Below are 19,694 nucleotides of genomic sequence, written 5' to 3' on the forward strand. Positions count from 1 at the left end.
ATGTTCTTTGGTCATGCTCTAATGTATTGTACTCGATTATTGGAGATCTTATGAGATGTCATATTTATTCATGATGTATATTCTTTTAGCTTTTCCTATAGGGACTTACACAGAGGATGATTATGCATTTTGATTATGCCATGTGGCATCTTATGTACTTCTATATTTTTTCCTTTATTTGTACTTGTGGCTATTTTATGATGACAAATTTGTTATGTATCAAGTTTAGTCTTAATAAAAACTTATATATTTGATTCAATGTCATGGAACCCTTAAGAGATGTAATCTATTTATGGATAATTTGTATGTATGTGAGTTAGTTCTTCCACTATATTATCTCTTGTTGTTTTAGTCTTTCAAAAAAACATGTTCAGCAAACTTTGTGACATTATAGGTTAATTTATTTTGGGTTCCCTGGTAGGGCATCACACCATCGACAATTCCATTATTATTGTCACCTACAAGAAAACATGAAGAATAGTGAGTCTCTTGTTAGATTTTGTAAACGCCCTTCTATTCTGAATAAAAATATCACCATTCCTTGCTTTTTAAAACCACCATAATATTTCAAAAGATTATGAAAATCGAAATACATTATGAATTTTATTAATTTTTTTGATAATGTTCAACAACATAAAAATTGGATTGCTCCTCTTACACAACCATAGTCAAAAGGCAACAAGAGATCAACAACACATAAATAGAGATGTTGACAATTACAAGGGATTAAGAACAAGGTCCAAAATAGATTGTTAGCAACACACAAGCTACATAGCTAATAACCAAATCAAGAGTGGGAAGTCAACCCACTCATAGTAAGTGAGGAGAATGAGAGGTAGCATGATTATTTGTTCACTAATGGACAACTCTCAAGCGATACTATCACTAGGGTCCCCACCACATGATGGTGAAGCTCCCATTTTGGGACCATCAACACCAAAAAAAAAATTGTTGCAACATTGTGCATCAATTGTTGAAAGATAAACGAGATCAAGAACAATAGTCAAATAAGAGTCTTTATGGTTCAAAGGGACTGCAACAAAAGTGTTAGCCGATGTCAAGTCCATTGGATCAAAGGAGGCCAAATCAACAGCATCACCCTAAGGGATCATCATCACAAGATTCAAAAGGAGAATCAAATGCTTAAGTGGTCAAATGATCTTCAATTGCATCCTTCTACCAAGTAGGAACACCTTTACAATTTATGAAAGAGAACAATCTATAGCCAAATGGCCAATAGAGTGTTGAACATCTAGAATTCTGAGAGGGGAGGAATAAGGTGTTCCTCTAAATCTACTAAAATTTTTAATAGTTTTCCACATAATATAATTAAACTTTCAAAAAGGAAATGAACAATAATCAAGTAACACAACACCACATAACAACATAATTTAGTTCATGGAAATCCAAGATGGGGAAAACCATGGAAAGGTTTAACCCTCAAGTATTAAGTAACTAGTTACAAAATATGTAAGTAGCTCACCATTAGGGAGTCTCATTTTTGGGTGGCTCACTATCAAAGAAGATCATTGCCATAAATGCATAACTAACTATTACAACTAAGGGAAAACTTAATAGAAGAATATAAAACTGAAAACTAAATTGTTATAATTGTATCTACATATGAATTAAATATAGTTCTTGCTAATGTACAAAAAAATAATTCATATAAATTTGAACTACATTGCTATAGATTAGTTCGCAAGATTATATATATCAACATATCACTATCATAAATCATATCACTTTCTTGGCAATATATATTGTCATATTCTTTTGTGTTGATGTTACTTCCTATATATATCAAAATTGTATTCTAAAAAATTGCTTAAACCGGTGATAGGATGACATGATCATTTTATACAAAATGTCAAAGATGTCCACATATTCCACACTATACCAAATAGCAGTAAACTAAAAATGTTGTAGCACATTTCATCTAGACCAATATATGTACCATTAACACCATTGCCAAATCAAATGATAGCTCAAAGATAAGAGTATCAAAGTGAAAAATGACATTAATAACAAATATCAACTATCTACCCCCTTTTCCATTGGTGGGAAACAAAATTTTGGATATTTGAAACCATGATGGTAGTGAGAACACTGATGATATATGATTTTAGATGATCTTTTGTACATATATTATCCAAAAAAACATGCTTCCTTTTATTTGTTCTCATGTTTGATTTACAAAACTTCCTAAATCTTCCTCTTTTTTGGACTTCTCCTAAACCTTGATTTATATAACCCATTTGGGTCTAATCCTTCCTCGAATTCTAAAATAACAACAGTAGCCTCAATTGCTTTAGCTTCTTTCTCCTTCTTTCCAAGAGTCGGTAGAGGAATACATTATTGGTCCATCATTTTTCATTGTACCAAAAGATCAAAGTTTCAATGTTTAATACCTACCAGAGGAAGTTAAGACATTTCACGAGTCCTCGAGGATGTGTTAACCACCTAGTCAACAATCTCCTCATCACCTACTAAGCTTTCAACACCCACTAAAGGAAGATTCAAATCCATGACCAAGCTCTGACACCAATAGTCAAAATCATTTGTCATTACACCAAAAGCTCAAAATGTCAATGTTTGATACAAATAATAGATTTAACCTACCCATAGGAGGTGGTTAAGCCATGTCACAAGTCCCCAAGAAGATATTGACCACCAAATCAATAAACCTTTCTTCCTCTTATCGAATGACCTCTCCTTTTTTTCTAGAGGTTAATTTCATCTACCAAAATTTTGGATGAACTTTTTCTCACAGGTAATCCTTCTGAGTTGTACAAGTTCTTCCCTATCATACCTCCTTTTACCTCAATCTCCTTTAGTGTTTCATGAACTTTCTTATATCTTTCTTTTGAAATTTTCTCTTTTGATATTTCCTTAGACTTTTCTTTTATAGTAGCAAACCTATTATGTGAGGCATCTAGTCCACTCTCCAAAAGGACTTTTGCAAGTCTTTCAATATGCTCTTCACATACTTTATGTTCTAATTCATGTATATATCAATTTTGTGGTACAATTGCTTTCATTACATGTTTTTCAATAGTATAAATGGCATATCATCCTTGTATTTTTCAACTACAAATCTGGGGATTATGTCCCAATTGTGGCCTGTAATGTAATACCGAGAAAAGATAATTAGATAGCATTTATTCTGCTATAGTACTAATGTTCTTCCTCATTCTCTCAACAATTTAATCTGTAATTATCTCATTAGACCATTCTACTAGACCTTGACCAAGAATCTCACATAAAGTATAGTAACAAATAGATTAAAAGAGTTCCAAATTATAACATGACCTTTCTACTTGACTTAAATGAGTACAAATTATCAAGAAATTGCACTTTGACGGGCTCGTACAAGTTATAATTTACCCCATTGGCCAAAATGTCATATATAGTGTAGATAACAACAATAAAGATGCGGTTTTCTCAGTTGGCATAGTGCACTTCATTTCCAATGACTTGGAAGACATACCTTACAAAAATATTTTTAACTATATCCACCACCAAAGAACTATTATCAAAAATAGATTTGGTTAGGTTTTCAAACTCTGTTTTTTGTCCAACCTCCACTATTAGAAGAAGTCAATTACATTCAGCCCATTAACAACTAACATCACTTCTTCGTTGACCAAATGAGATTCATCTAACCACATGAATATGTCATGGAAGGAACTCATCATCATTCAAATGTATTTTTCATCAAAATAATAATTCAAGGAATAATTCTAGACATGCAATTTCATTGTGATATTGCTATCAAGTTTTAACTGTGTACTTTTTAAGTCAAACTCAATGACGCATGATTCATGAGTAGTGATTCATACGAATCCATCTATCATGAGAATCAATGGAACACTCAACACTCATTAGATCTAGGTGATGCTCACAGAGGTGAAGTATTGAGACTTCCTAAAAGGTCATCCATCCTAGTACCATCCAGCTTGAGCACACTTAAATATGGAGTTTTCTCCATGGTTAAACCTAGTTTACTTACAACCCCAATTTTAAAACCTTCACTAAGTGTTGTAACTTATGAACCATTCATTAGAAACCCCTTAAGCTCATTAATTGTTAAGTAGGAGATATTTTCCACAACAACTCAAATTGTGATATTTTCCACAATAAGTCAAAATGAGGTCATGAAATATGGGTCAAATTGAGATCATTACACATGGGTCATGAAGCACAGTTAAATCCTATTAGCAATATTACAATTTAAATTGTCAAGTGGAAAATATCCCCTACTTATCATGAAATTTTGTTTTAACTAGAACATTTTACTAAGGCTTGACATTGAAATAATAACCAAAAATCTTATTTATCCACAGATCAAATTTTTCAATGATATTTGAGATGTGAATGAATGTAAGACCTAATACCTTCTATAAGAATGACTCTATGTGGGATTCTTCATGAACAACCAAGCCATTTTCTATTTTTAGAAATTTCTAGAATTCATGATCAGTTGAGATGTTACATCAACCAAAATAGAAGTTTTCATGATTGTAATCACAGAAACATAACAAATATCAAGAATAAATACATCTTTCTAATTCACAAACCCTAAGATGCAAGTTATCTTCTTTTCTTCTTCTTGGCTCGTTTATATCATTTTTTTTCTAAGCAATCAAAATGTTATTGTTAACTCTTCCTTTTATACAAATTTCATAACGAATACACGTTTTTGCATTAAAAAAATTCATAACCCTTTTTGTGATTCCTTTTTCATCAAACAAATGTGACTTATTAAATGCCCAAGAGTATCCTTTTCGTAGTGTTTTTTGAAGACTCCTTAATCAAGAATTTCTATCATGCTTATAAACTTTTTACTTTTGCAAGGGGAAGAAACAATATCCAAACTTTCCTCCCCCTAAGCAACAATGAAAGATCCACAAGTTATCAACATAGATGATTGCACTACAGTTGGATCCATTATCTTCTTTCTCTCTTTATATTATCATTTGGCCTTAAGATATTCCTAGTTAATTTTCTTTGTTGGTTATCTTAGATTAAAACTACTTTGTTTTTATAGAATCCTACAATGTATCACACTTTGTTACAATTATAACACTTATTGGTTCTCTTGTCTTGACCTGCACTGGTAAGCCTTACGTCCATATGCATAATATGTATAGCAATAATAGGTAAATTGATTTATTTTATTATTATTGTTTAACAATAATAATAACTAGGAAAATCTTTGAGTCTCTCATAGAAAAACAAAGTTTCCAAGTTTGAAGACATGTAAGAGGGGATAGATACCTCGAACAATTATGTGTTGCATTTTTCAAAGGTGTTGAGAAAACATGTCATATGGACTTGGATTCCAACCTCTTTTCATTCGGTCTAGAAACTTGTTCTCTTTAAAGTTGAGCTATCATAATTCCTCTAGAAGAACAAGACATAGTCCAATCCATGTAGAAATTACAAGTGTATTATAATTTTTTCTTGTGTATGAATGAATTGTTCAATGCTTTAGGTGAAGATTTTTATCTAGAATGAATTTCCATATTGATATTAATGTATCTTCTTGTTATTCTCTCTTTCATGTTCTTGAACGATTGATTTACAATCCATAATTGTTCAAAATTTGTTTAGGTTTACAAACAACATTATCTTTCCTTTATGAGTTAGTGAAAGGGAAATAAATGGCTTACCAGTACACAGTTGTATCAAGTTGTTAAATATTTGATGATGAAGCCCTTTATAGGTTCATCTTTCCCTTTCAAAAGGTATATGTAATAAGGTTAATCAAAAGTCTGTGGAGTAATTATTTAAATCACCCTATCCTAGGAATTAGTAGTTTATAGGATTATGTTATGCTTTGTTTTCTTTAGTCTCTTTGTTGCTCCATTTGGTTACTTTTTCGAGTATCATGTATTTCTTGCCCTTACCTTTTATCAATACATGGTTATGTACCCTTCAAAACCTAACTTGCATGAATAAAAAATCATACCTTAAATGTATCACCAAAAATTTCACACCTAAGAGACAAAATATCAAAAGATTTTATAATGTATAAAATTTTATAAAAATCCCTTCTCTGAATTTAGGCCAAATAAATATAAGTAAAGAAATAACAAATATGAAGTAATACCAAATTGAGAAATGCATTTGGATGCTTACTACGTAAGATGCATTCTCCTTATAAAATTTCCCTTCAAAATTGCATTCCTTTCAGAAATAGAACACATAATAAATAAAATAATATTCTGACAAGATTAGTTATAACTTAAAAACCTAAATTTCAAGATTGAAAAAGATGAAATTGTGTGGTGTTATTAGTATGGATTTTTGAACTTGTTGGTAAATACGACACAATTAGAATATGTAAGAGTAACTCAATAAGGATTAGTTATAATTTAAAAACCTAAATTTCCACATTGAATGAGATGCAAATGTGTGATGTAATGAGTACTATTTTTTGAACTTGTTGGCAAACAGGACATAATTAGAATATGTAAGAGTAACTCTAAGCCATGTATGGTTGTGTACATGTGATGAAGGAGCATCTAGGATGTAAAAGAAATATTGCATCTCCCAAAAAAATTATCTAGTTTTTATTTAATAAGGGCTATATTTGTGTGAAGTCACTATTTTTGGCAAACTTACTATTTTTAGGAAGTTGGTTTGAGCACAGATTTTTCCAATTGACTCCTTGGAGGTTCATTTTTGTTTTGTGATATTGTCAGCAAAGTTTCATGGTTGGCTCAAGTCTAGTGTTTTAGTTATTGCATTTGTTCTATTTTGCTAAAGCAGTGTAGAAACTTTGACTCAATTTTGAAGGCTTTAGATGCTCCACAAAATTGGTCAACCATTGTAGTGAGAGGTTCTTTGCAACTCAAAGCTCTAGAGTGCTTCGTGCCATTTTTAAAATGGGTCCATGATATCCAATTGACTCAATGATTCATAAGTTATGGCTTTTGGGAGTTGGACCATCAAGACTCTAGTTTCAATGCAAGCAAAAAAAGAGAAAAATCACTAGGCTCCAAATTGGAAAATTTCCCCTCCCCAAAACATTCTAAAATGGTTAGAGATGTTATTTATAACGCCAAACGAGAATTTTATAATTCAATTTCAAAAGTGCAGATTTGCCTTTATCTTGCAAATTATTATAATGAAACATCCATTTAGTTGTAGCATGTTATTTTTCTAAACATTGTGATGTCATTTCATTGAGATCTAATAGAAAACAAGTTTTGTTGTCTCCATCAATTGTTCAAGATTTCATAACTCTGTTTATTTCTTTTTTTTTTGATTAAGGAAAACAAGTTTTGAAGGGTGCCTAAAACCCTTGAACAAAGCAAAATATTTTCAATGGAGTCCAGCCCAAACAACGCTACAGACCAAAGATGAAACAAGTCACCAACCAGAACAAGGTGACCAGGGTGGCTACACAGATAACACAGTACTACTCAACCACAAAAACAAGTTTTAAAAGGGCACCTAAAAACCCACAGTTAAAAAAGATAAACAAAAAGTCCCTAACCATGTAAAACAACAATGGACAACAGGCCAAAAAAAGTCAAGAGAGCCATAACGGGATAGGGACTCAAGATTTCCCTTTTGGTCTCGCCTTTTGAGAATGTAATGCCATATCAAAAGTTGGAATGAAGGGCTTGACCATTTTACCTTTTATAGTTGTCCATCCATCCTCCACCAAATCAATAGCCTTCTGCCAAGCAAATTCATCAGCACCACATCTAGCCCCCAAAACCTCTGCGTCCCGGGAAGACTTCTGGACCATAGCAGAAGAAACAACCACAAGAGGGGCAGCTGTCGAAACACTAGTGACAGAATCCAAAGGAGGAAGAACAGGAGAGTTCACCACCGCAACATCCGAATAAAGAACAGGAGCCACCAAAGGGGCAACATCCAAACCATCACTCGCAATCGAATCTGCCACCAAAGAGTCCTAGAACAAGTCACAATCCCCAACAAGGGGGGCTTTCTGAACCATGTAGTGATCATCTAAAACCCCTTCCACCAAGAGAGAGACATCTTTGGTCTAGAATTTTCACAAGAGCAACGAGCAACAAGGTGACCAGTCTTGTGGCATTTCCTGCATCGGAAGCAGATACCCTCATAATCAAGCAGTTGAATCCAAGAGCTAGAGAGGAGACCAACTTAATCTTTTCAGGGAGTCCCTCAAAGACATCAATCTCCACAAGAATGTGAGCATACGTCATGCAAAACACATTGGAAGACGTTGTATCAACCAACATGAAATCCCCGAGGACCTTCCCCACCTCCTCCAGGACTGAATCCAACCATAGGTGAAGGGGGAGATTCGACAACCTAACCCACAACAAGATTTTATTGAAGAATTTCGTCAACGGGTCAAAATCCTTAAACCAAGGTTTGGCCATCAACAGGAACTTCTCCCCCCATGAGAAACCATGACGTAGGGTGGCATTTCTATCTTTGGCTGTAGCAAATTTCACAATTAAAAAACCCCTTGCCACAAGGTAAATCTAGACTATGTTTGAAATGAGGGGCTTCCAACTCGGGAGATCTAGGCGTGCAGATCCAACAGAGAGGGCCAGAAACCCTTGCATTGAAAAATATCAATGGTGGAAGAGAAGTCATCCACATAGGTGGAGATCTCATCAACAATTTCATACTCTAAATCAATCATTATCAAGTTACTTACAGCAACAAGAACAACATCACAGAGCCCCGAATGCACATTCTGGCCACCAAAACCACCACCAATGTCAACTTCATAAGCAACAACATCAGCATTAGAAATAGTTGAATGACCCACAATAGCCCATGGTGGAAAAGCCTTTGCAATAGAAACCATCCCAAAGGGGCCGCAACCAACCATAGAGGCAAGGGCAGAGAGGCCGAGAATTGAATCCCATCTAGGGCATCATGACTAGAAGAGTCTAGAGCAGAGGAAGGAGACGTCGAGCCAGACCCAGCAACCCCCATGCCTAAGGAGGAAGCCCACCCAGAACTTGGCTGAATGCTGGAAGCACAACATTTCGCTTTGCAGAAGGAGACACAGGCATCGTGGCTAGAAAGTGATAGCAATATCACAATTTGAGATGGTGTCCATTTCTTTATTGTGTTGTGTGTGTTTGGTTGAATAAGGGAAGCACCCTTCATCAACATGAATATGGATGATAAATACTAAGTAATATTGATGAATGAATGCATGTATACACAAGAATACAATAAACAAAATTACATCATAATAATTTAAATAGTTGGATGTTCTTGTTTTTATCATTGAACTACTTAATAATTGAAGTATGAACAATCATAAGGAAGAAGTATTTTGACAATTAAATATGAAAAACTTATATGTTAAGTTAATCAAAAATAGTATTGCTTCACTTGAGGCTAATCAAGTTCATTCACAAAAATTAGCATCAGTTAGAAAGTGGTTGTAGACCTAGGTAGTTAAGGGACATTTAAGTCTTGATTAAATAAAAAGTGGCATGTTTGTAAGTGATGTGGTAGTGTTTGGTGGAACCCAAATACAAATAAATATCAATAGTTAAAAAAACCTCTTAAACCAATTTTAAAAACTTAGAACAAGTAAAACATAAGTTATATTTATAGACTAGCATAAAGTATAAGATATTTCTTGTCTTAAACAATAATATGGTTTCCCTTTCAATTGGGTACTTCAAATTTCATCTAATTGTCTTCCAAGTTTGATCCTTGCAATCTTTCTTTCTTTTTTCATTCTTACGATCTTACCTTTTTAATTAAACAAAGGCATATTACAGAATAAATAATTCTAATAACTCACCTACTTTATATATTAGAGAAGAATATCTAATAATTGTTTAACTTAACTTTGCACTTATCAAGATTATAAATAATAAATAGAGTTTATGTGCTTGATTTTCAACATACTTCCATTTCCAAATTGAAAATTTATATGTCAACACTAAAAATTACTACAATACTCAATTGTCCCAAAACACTAAAGTTTAGACATGCAGATTATCTATTATATACTAAGAAATGATTAACCCTTTTTGAAGAAAACTTTTCTGATTTACTTGAATAATATAATAACTATTGATAAAATAAATAAGAATTTTTTTTAAAAGGGCTATTTAACACCATAACAATTATTAACACTTTTACGGCAATTAAATCATGTCCCCTCTTACTGAAGCTGATGATAACTTCCTTGTAACACAAAGTACAAAATATTGAAAAGAAAACAATTAAAATTAAATGATATGCAATCATCGATTACCTAAGATGTTTCGGTCTAATGTTTCCTCAAGACTTGAGAACCAAAAAAATACTGACAAAATGATCTGAAAAGAATCTGCTTTAATAAGAGATGCTGCCATTGAATGGGGAACATCTGATCTCTTTTGCTGTTAAGCATGTGAGCGAAAAGACTCTCTTTCCTCACATACATCAAAGATAACCCCACACATAGTTCGTATGATTGGCATCCATTCAAATGATGCTTCGTACCCCGAATTTTCAGTTTATTATATTAAAAAATAATGCTTTCAAGAAATCCGGTAAAATTCATGATTGCTTAAGGCTATTGAATGAACTAATGAGGTCATATATTGGGATCCATTTGAATTAATGTTATTTCACACAAAAATGATTCCACATGTTTTCTAGAATCAAGAAAAAGACAGTTAATAGTGTATGCTAAGGTTCCTTTAAAGTGGTCGCTTAGTTTTTTTTTTTTTGTAAGGAGGATGAATTGAGAAGAAAGTGTAATAGTTCACTGTTCTAGTTGAAGTGATTTCACTGAAGCGATGACATTTTCATTTGCAAGGGGTAATGACATTTGAATTATCAAAATCGATCTGTAATCTTCTTTTTATTATCGAGAAATAAATAAGAGTATCATAGTAATATAGATCTATGTCAGGAACGATACTGTATATAGATCTATGTTCTGAGTATGCAACTTTCTCTTTGTACAACACTATTGTCATTATTTTTCTTCTTCTTTTCTTTAATTTTTTTTTCCCTTTTTATCATATGTAGACACAGATTACGAGGGTCATACAAGTGAAAATTGCACAAAAATCTATCATGGTATGTAAAATAGGTTTTAAAATGGACCTATACCATGGTGCTATTTTGTACGAAAAATAGTTACATTCCTCAATTTTAAAGAATTGACAATAACATTCTACTGGAATTTTGTTTTAACCTTGAGGGCAAGAATCACAACAAAAGGATATTTAGGCTAGCTCACTCAATCTTGACCATTTCCTTAAATACTCTAGATTGTAGGTTTAACTTTGAGGTGAAGATGATGATCCATTGCACATTACTCAAGAGATTATAAGGGAGTTTACTTTATAAAGAGCTAAGTTTTGAGGTTGTACTAAACTCCCAATTCTTCTTGATTAAAAATGTCTCTAAGGCAATTCCAATTAATTTCATTTCTAAAATAACTTTGACAAAGATTATCCTACACAATTGTTAATCGAATACAACTTTTGATTTAGACATAAGTACTTATTCCAATTTGTCAAATCCATTAGATAAAAACAGATGATAATGTCTCTCTATTCACACATACTTCCAAAGAAATTCATTACACTTTGTCACATACAATTATCACTCTATTAATTTGATAAAATATTGAGAGTGCTACACTTTTCCTTTACAACCACTGTGTACAAGAAAATTCAGCCGTATACCCTTCAAACTACACCTTATTCAGAGTGGAAATCAGTGATCGAAAGTATAAAAAATTAAAAAGGATACTAAACTAATAGTGCATGTGCGTGTGCATGCACATGCATGCATGTGTGTGTACATACATATGTATATATATGCATACATGTGTGTGCACGCGCGCACTTGTGTGTGTATTAAAATATTACACCCTATTACACATAATTCTCCTCTTATCATCCTATATTTTTTTTTAAAAAGGTTTGTTAATTTTAACAAGCTTCCTGTTTTATTATCATAAACCTCTTTCAAAAATAGATTCAAGACTTGATGTTTTTACATTTTTATAGATATACTCTTGGTTGTAGGAATCTAAATTTGATGTTATTTTTTCTTAAAATTCTACAACCTACCCACAAGAATTTGAGCAAAACTGTTCAAAATTAAGGAAATTGAAAATCTTCATTATGCTCACAAGTCTCTATTTTTTTGGTACAAGCTCTAAAATCATAACCTTTATTTAGTATTTTGCAAACATCAATAATACTAAAGACCAACAACTCAATAAAGACTTTCCTTGTATCCACATCTAGAAGATTAGGCAAAACAAGTTCAAAATTGTAAAGAAAATATGCCAAGGAAGATATTTCTACTACAACACCACCACCCAATATAGCTAACTCTGGAAGTCACTTCCATAGAAATTACTAAAGGATCCAACCATTCAACAAGACAAATGGAAACCTTTGTGGCTCACAAGAAAATAACAAAGCATAATCATTTCTTCCTAAGGAACATCAAATCAATCCCCCCAACATCAAAAAGACCCTACAAGAGATTAGCAATTAAGTGTAAAGATATATCAAGGGAGGAGGAAACCCCTATCAATTTAACCCTATCCAAACCAAATGATACTATGACTTGGTATTGGTTTTGGAAGGCCCTTGCCATAACAATAGATACCACCTCACAAAGAGTAAGAAAAGCTCAAGTGTTCTTATAAACCTCAATGTCTTATTGAAATCTTGATTTTAAAATAAATATATATTTATTATAAAAGATTGAAAAATATGAGTAGATTTATGTCACAAAACTACTCTTCTATTCCATATTTTTGTTTAATTAAAGTTTAGATATAAGATATACATATCTTATATATTATAGGAAACCCCCTTTAACAAATCCTAAATATATTGAGTTTTTTAAACATCTCAATATAAACAAACATTTGTATCATTGTTTATTTACCTATTTAACAAACTCTATCCAAAGTCCTACAACAAGCTTGGACAAGGCAAAATGCATCTAACATCAAGGTCATGAACATGGACATACACATCTTCTCAACACACTTAGGATTTGGGAAAAACACATCTAACCATAGATCACCAACTATTCTAAATAGGGAAAAGCACTTCTAATCACTTACAACACCTTATAAATAATATAAAATGCATCCATTCACAAACGACATACACACCCAACTGCAACATAAAATGCTTTTGGACTAAGTCATCATTGTTGCACATGTAGACACCATTATAGATCATATGAAACAATTGCCACTGCCACATAGAAATTAATCTTGCCTCTAGTCATTTTGGCACAAATAGTTTTGCCATTGTAGCATTGTAAATTGTAGGCAACTAACATGTATACAATTTAATCATTATTTAACACCTACCTTTGTAAGTTTTCACACTAGTACTTTGTATAGAATATAATGGATACCTAAAATTAAATATAAGTCCTTTATCATCTCAATCTTGTTTAAAATCAAGACAAGTCCTTATTTCCAAGTGTACTTCTCCATTTTCTCTCCAACAATAAATTATTTCAACACCTAGGCCCTATGTTGCCCTTTATGGCATTCGAGCTCTATCCTGATTTGAAAACTAGCTTTACTCTATAAATTTGACATCCTCTAATTATATGAAGCTTGTGGTTCCTAAGAACAAAAAGCCTTTGGTGTTTTGTTCCTCGAAGATCGGGTCCAAATTTGAACCAAGGTCATGTCTTAGGGTACAATCATGGAGGAGGGCTTCCAAAAAAATTAAGTGGGTGCTACTTTAGATGTTGTAAGATAAGATAACATAAGATAAGATAAATCTATTAATGTCCAACAAAAGACCACCAAGGGTCTAAGGGGCTAAAAGCATACAAGCAAGGAATCAACGGACTATATGACACCAAATGATGTTTAGGAAAGAGCAAACGAGATCAAAATAAATAAATAAACAAAGGGGCAAGGATTTTTTCCAAGTGGGCAGTCCTATAAATTATGTAGTGTAGTTCATTTAAACAAATATTAAGCCCTATATTTTATTAAAGCAGGTGGTTTCATGATTTTCTTTAATTTTACATGTTCAATTCATTTACAAAATAAATGCAAATCTTTAAAAAAAATTATTTATATGAAATGAAAAATACTATATGATTGACAATTAGTAGAAGAAAAACCTAAGCTAGTGGGGCAATTTCTAGGGCAATGTCTATGTCGGCATCAAAACACCAATTTTTAAATAAATTTGAATTTAAGATACAATTTTAAAATGATTTTTAATTTAATTTTTAAAATCAATAAATTGTCATTTGATGCTGGCATAGACATTGGCAATTTCTAGTCCCCCAACTTTTCCACCCGCCCAAATTTAGACCCTAAAAAGTAGAGGTTGCTATTTTTGAGGATAAGAGTCTGATTAGTCTCATAGCAAACCATTTTCTTGCTTCATGGGACAACCAGCTCCACAAAAATAGATCTTGCAACCCCCCAACCACACCAAATGTGGACTTTAAATCAGCCTACTTGAGTGCTAACCCCTAAGATGTGTGATGAGATATATAAACACCTTATCTCTTCTCATTTTGGTAACCATGATCAAGTATGTATGATGAGAAATATAAACACCTTATCTCTTCTCATTTTGGTAACCATGATCAAGATTATCAAGCATATACAACTACAATTAAGGAATAAGTTTAAGCTATCCAAACAAGCATCCAAGACCTAGACTTCTTCACAAGCATTCCAAATGTTCTTATCCATGGATCAAGCTTCTTTCTCTCAATAGAAGCCAAGTAAATGAGTATTCTATTAAGGACAAGACATACACTCGCATCCACATATTTCTTCTATTTCTTCTCAATTAAACATTGGAGAAAATTATATCCATCATATTGAGGTTTTGTCTTTGATGATTTCATTTTGAATTTTTATGTTAAGCTAAAGCTATTGCAGAAACATATTTGATCACATTCAAAAAAAAACAGCATTTTGATCGTCAATGTATAACATTTTTTTTTTGGATCTAGCCTCACTGCTATATGACAACACGCTTTCTTTTTATTTCAAACAATTTCATTGACATAAGCAACCCATCTATCCAACCTTCTTTTTTTGTGTAGGTACAACTTCCACGGCTAGCACGGCTATTAGAACTTGATCCGACAAGTACGTGATCTATTGAGAGGACTATAACTGAATTATGGCAACAACTGAGCACACAACATCGCAAACTTCTTGTTCCCAAGGCATTTTGTACCTGGAAAATCACTTATAAATTCATATTACAGATTTCTACTCGGGCCCCCGTTTGAAGTCATTATAGCTTTCTGTTTGTCTTCCGTCAATCTTTCCTTTCTAAATCTGTCAATAAGTTTCTTATTTAGCCTTCTACTCTACGTCATCTTATCATCAACAACATTAATTTTCAAATCAGTGAAGGAACATTAATTGAATCCATGTGTGGACGATTACTAAGGATAATATACACATGCATTGAATTGAATCCAATTGCTGATTTGCGATACTCAGCTGAAAGTAATCATCACATTTGAATGCTTCTGTCTTGCTTCGTGGATTCCACACAAACTCTTGCGTTACTTTTGGCAAAACTCTAGATGCGTGTCTAATAACAACTGTACCAAGCACTAGGAGCCTAAAATGCAAAAACACCATGTGTAGCAATGACTCATTAAGAAAGAAGATCTCGTTGCAGCTCTCAATCAAACTGGGTGGATATGATGGTGTCATAGCGCCTGAGCCCATTCAGACAGAAAAGATCTCATTGCAGCTCAATCAAACCAAACTAAGTAGACATTGTTAGGATTAAGGTGATTGATTCTCATACAAATTAAATTAAAATAAATTTTAATGGTCATCCTTCTCTTATTTAAGCCGTTCGGTATTTTAATAAACTAATCTTATATTTAATTGTTTCTTGAGGAGTGGGGTTCAAAAGAAATTAGATGCAATATTGAGAAAGAGAGAGATATGCAATGTGTCATGAGAACGGAAGTTTTGAGAGAAGTTTTTGTGACAAGTGGTAATTTAGTTTGGTTTCTTTCTTGTGCATGATTTTGGGAGACTAAACTAAGGCCTGGACAATGTCTATGCGCTAATAGATAATATTTATTATTTATGTAAAGATTGTGTATATAAAAAATTTCCCAAAAATATGGGAAAGCAACTGTTTGTTCTTTGCATTGTAAAATTAAGTGTTGCATAAAGAAAGAGGTGTTGTTGAGAGAAGTCGCTATGGTATTGGAATTATTCTAAGAATTTAAAAAACAGCTGCAAGAACATAGACTTTGTATATTGCTTACAATATCTTTTAAATCAACACAATAGATATGCACTTCTGTGATGTCTGTTTTTTCTCAAAGGAATTTTCCAATGTAGATCAACATACCATCAAATATAAATCAAAAGAATCTTGCACCCCAAAATACCATCAAACTTAAGAGAGCATCAATCTATACTTCTATAAGAATTGTCTCACTTATTTATAAAGAGCTTAATGGACGCATATCAGTAAGTGTTTGACGATTGACTTAAACAACACACACTAACAATTGAGTCCTAGGTTAAAAATGTTAAATAGTCAAAGTTGACTTGATTTTTTAGACTTAATTTGTTCCTCGGTGTGTATAAGGATAGTTAATCCTTGAAAGAGACTCAAACTTCACAAAGCTCACAAACTCTAAGTAATGTTCACATAAGTGAGTGGGACAAAATTCTCATCAACTTAAAACTAAGAGTAGATCTTGCTCTCAAAATTATTACTCTAATTGAAAAGATATCAATAGAAACTTATATATATAACTGAACCATTGTTTATTTATTTATTTAATAAACTATAAAAAATTCAATAGATAATCCAATGCTGCAATATTTCTAACAAAGCTAATTATTTATTACTTAAAAGAATTCAAATTATAAAGAAAATAATAAGATATTTTCATCAACTCACTATTAATAGTGATCCGCAAAGAAAATCTATTTATTTAATAGCTAAAAAAATCATATGAAGTGAGGAAGAAGTCTTTTATATAAATTATTACTTAATTATAAATTAAAGAGGAAAATTACTCATTTATGTAAAATTGCTGCCTAATTAATAAGGTAAACCCTTTTTATATAGAGCTCCATCATAAAAGTTTTGATTTTAAGATTAGAATGATCATTTCTACCTACTTTTTAAAATGGATTTTCAAATTTAATTTCACTTAATATGATCAAATAATTCAAATTTCATCATTAAAAATGAAAATTATATTTAATATATTAAAAGATTATTTATTCAATAATTTACCTCTTCATATTTTTAAAAAATATTAATAAAAATGAGTTTAATAAGTTATTCATAAAAATATAATAATTTACCATTACTTTAATTAGATGGTTGTCAATTTATAAAAATTATTCTTATAGTTGAAAGCTTGATCTTAGTTACTCATATCTTTTAAAATGGATAGGGTGAATCTTAAATCTATTATATCTAACTTTTAAGTGTGCTAATATAAACAGTTCTTATACATATATGTATTAAGACACAAAGTACAATTCAGGACCAATTTTTAGGAGAAAACTATTAAAGGAATAGAACAAAATTATGTGTGTGTGTGTGCGCGCATGCGTGCGCGTATATATATATATATATATATATATATATATATAATTTATTTATTTATTTTTATTTTTTATTTATTTATTTATTTTTATTTTTATTTTTTGAAATATGCATATCATAACATTGATAAACTATTCACCATAAAATAATACATAGCTAAAGATATATTATAAGAAACTACAATACTAAACAATAAACAATAAGCATATAATTTTGTTAAAATATATATATCTGCACATAGTTAGTAGATGGTATGTGTATGAGCCTAATTCAAGTAAATTTGATGTCATAAACCCATCTTCCAACTATTGTTCACTCCTTGACCAATTGCATATTTCAAATATGCATATCATTACATTGATAAACTATTCACCATAAAATAATACATAGCTAAAAAAATATTATAAGAAACTACAATACTAAACAATAAACAATAAGCATACAATTTTGTTAAAATAGATATCTGTACAGAGTAGATGGTATGTGTATGAGCCCAATTCAAGTAAATTTGATGTCATAAACCCATCTTCCAACTATTGTTCACTCCTTGACCAATTGCTTCTCTTCTATTAAGAATGAGAAAATGGAAAAAAAAATTTGTTTTGTTTATTTTATTCTTAAATTAGGTTTTGGTAATGTTAAGCATGGTTTGGGTATCTTTGGTGGCGAGTCATATTTTTTTCAAATTTAAAAATATCTTATTTTGTAATAATAACAGTCTAAAAATGGCTTGACCTAGAGGGGACAATCAAAAGTCCCCATATGGCTTGGAGACTTCTATGGTACTCCCATACCCTATTACTCTTTAAGTAGAATTTTTTAAATGTCCCCCCTTTATGAAAAGAAAGAAAACAAATTTGGAGATGAGAAATTATTATCCCTGTACTATCTGAGAAAGGAGTATGAAGAAATTTGGTAGAGGATGTGTCCCTAAAGAGCATTAAAAATATATAATATATTAGATACATGTATATAGTTATTATTATATAGAAATGCAATTTATCTAATATATTATTATATAAAATAAAAAAATGTACACTTTTTAATGTTAAAACTTATTTCCCTTTCCATCTTTTTGTGTTGTCTTAATGTTACTTGAGACTTTATATCATAGTTCTAAATTTTTCCACCTCTATCCAATTCTAACAAAATGGAGGTTGAAATTTAGATCTATTAATATTTCAATTTCACCCTTATAGCTTTATATTTTGCAGCTTAAACCTTCATCTTAACATCTACCTTGAATACAACAATGTTGTAGCTTCAAAATCTAATCCAATATCATCTCCAATTCAATTAGTGTCTATCTATTGAAGGTGATGTAAACTCAAATCTAGTCCAATATCATCTTCAATTGAAACCTTCATTTCGGAAAGAATATTGCCAACAACAACACTTGAATCATACAATGGAGAAGCAAGAATTTGCTGGCACAACAATGAGACTCAGCTTGAGCACACAAAGTAGAAATATTTAATAATATTTGTAATGTTTCACATTTCTATTATTTTTATTTTTATTTTATAAAGACTATTTTTCTTTCTTCATTAGTTTCTCCTATTTTTGCTAGAGGTTTTTTTAATTTTTCTTTTCAAAAATTCAAAATATTTCATGTAGTACTCATTTTCTACTATTAATTTGCCTCTATTCTAGAAATATTAATTACATTTGTAATGTTTTACAATTATCTCATTTTTATTTTTAAGATATATTTCTTTTTCCTAATTGTTCCTCATATTTTTATTTTTATTTTTTCTTTTCAAAAATTCAAAATGTTTCTTATTCCACCGATAAAAAATAAGAAAATGAAATATATCTACATTTCTCTAAAAAATTCCCAAAAAATTATTTTTACAATTCTTAAAAAAATCATATTACATTAATATAACTCCATAAACCTAGAAACACTAACACACTATATGTATCTAAAGCCAATAGTAAAGAATTAAGAATGAAAAATAAATGTTTTTCTTGTATATTTTAATTTTTTTAACATTAATATGACTACCCTCATGAAAACATCGATAAAGCAAGTTATGTGAATATTGAATACCTATTAAATTATCATTTATATAATTGGCAAAATTATTTTATTATTGATGCAAAAACTTGCATACAACACAGATTTTCTCA

General features: G+C 31.3%; 1 long non-coding RNA gene across 2 annotated transcripts in view; it reads right to left on the reverse strand.

Moving 5' to 3' along the window:
* Positions 1-224: 224 nt before the first annotated feature.
* LOC149575727 (uncharacterized) overlaps positions 225-19,694 on the reverse strand; it is a 32,315-nt gene continuing 12,845 nt past the window's right edge. The window contains exon 3 of one of the 2 annotated variants that reach the window (XR_016360222.1): positions 225-458. This is a non-coding gene — a long non-coding RNA (uncharacterized LOC149575727). The remainder of the gene's footprint in view (positions 459-19,694) is intronic. The other variant, XR_016360223.1, reaches the window with a different exon arrangement.

This window comes from Cupressus sempervirens, chromosome 2 (genome assembly GCF_028749045.1).
Source record: "Cupressus sempervirens isolate cs-2001-9-10 chromosome 2, ASM2874904v1, whole genome shotgun sequence".
Taxonomy (NCBI): Eukaryota; Viridiplantae; Streptophyta; class Pinopsida; order Cupressales; family Cupressaceae; genus Cupressus; species Cupressus sempervirens.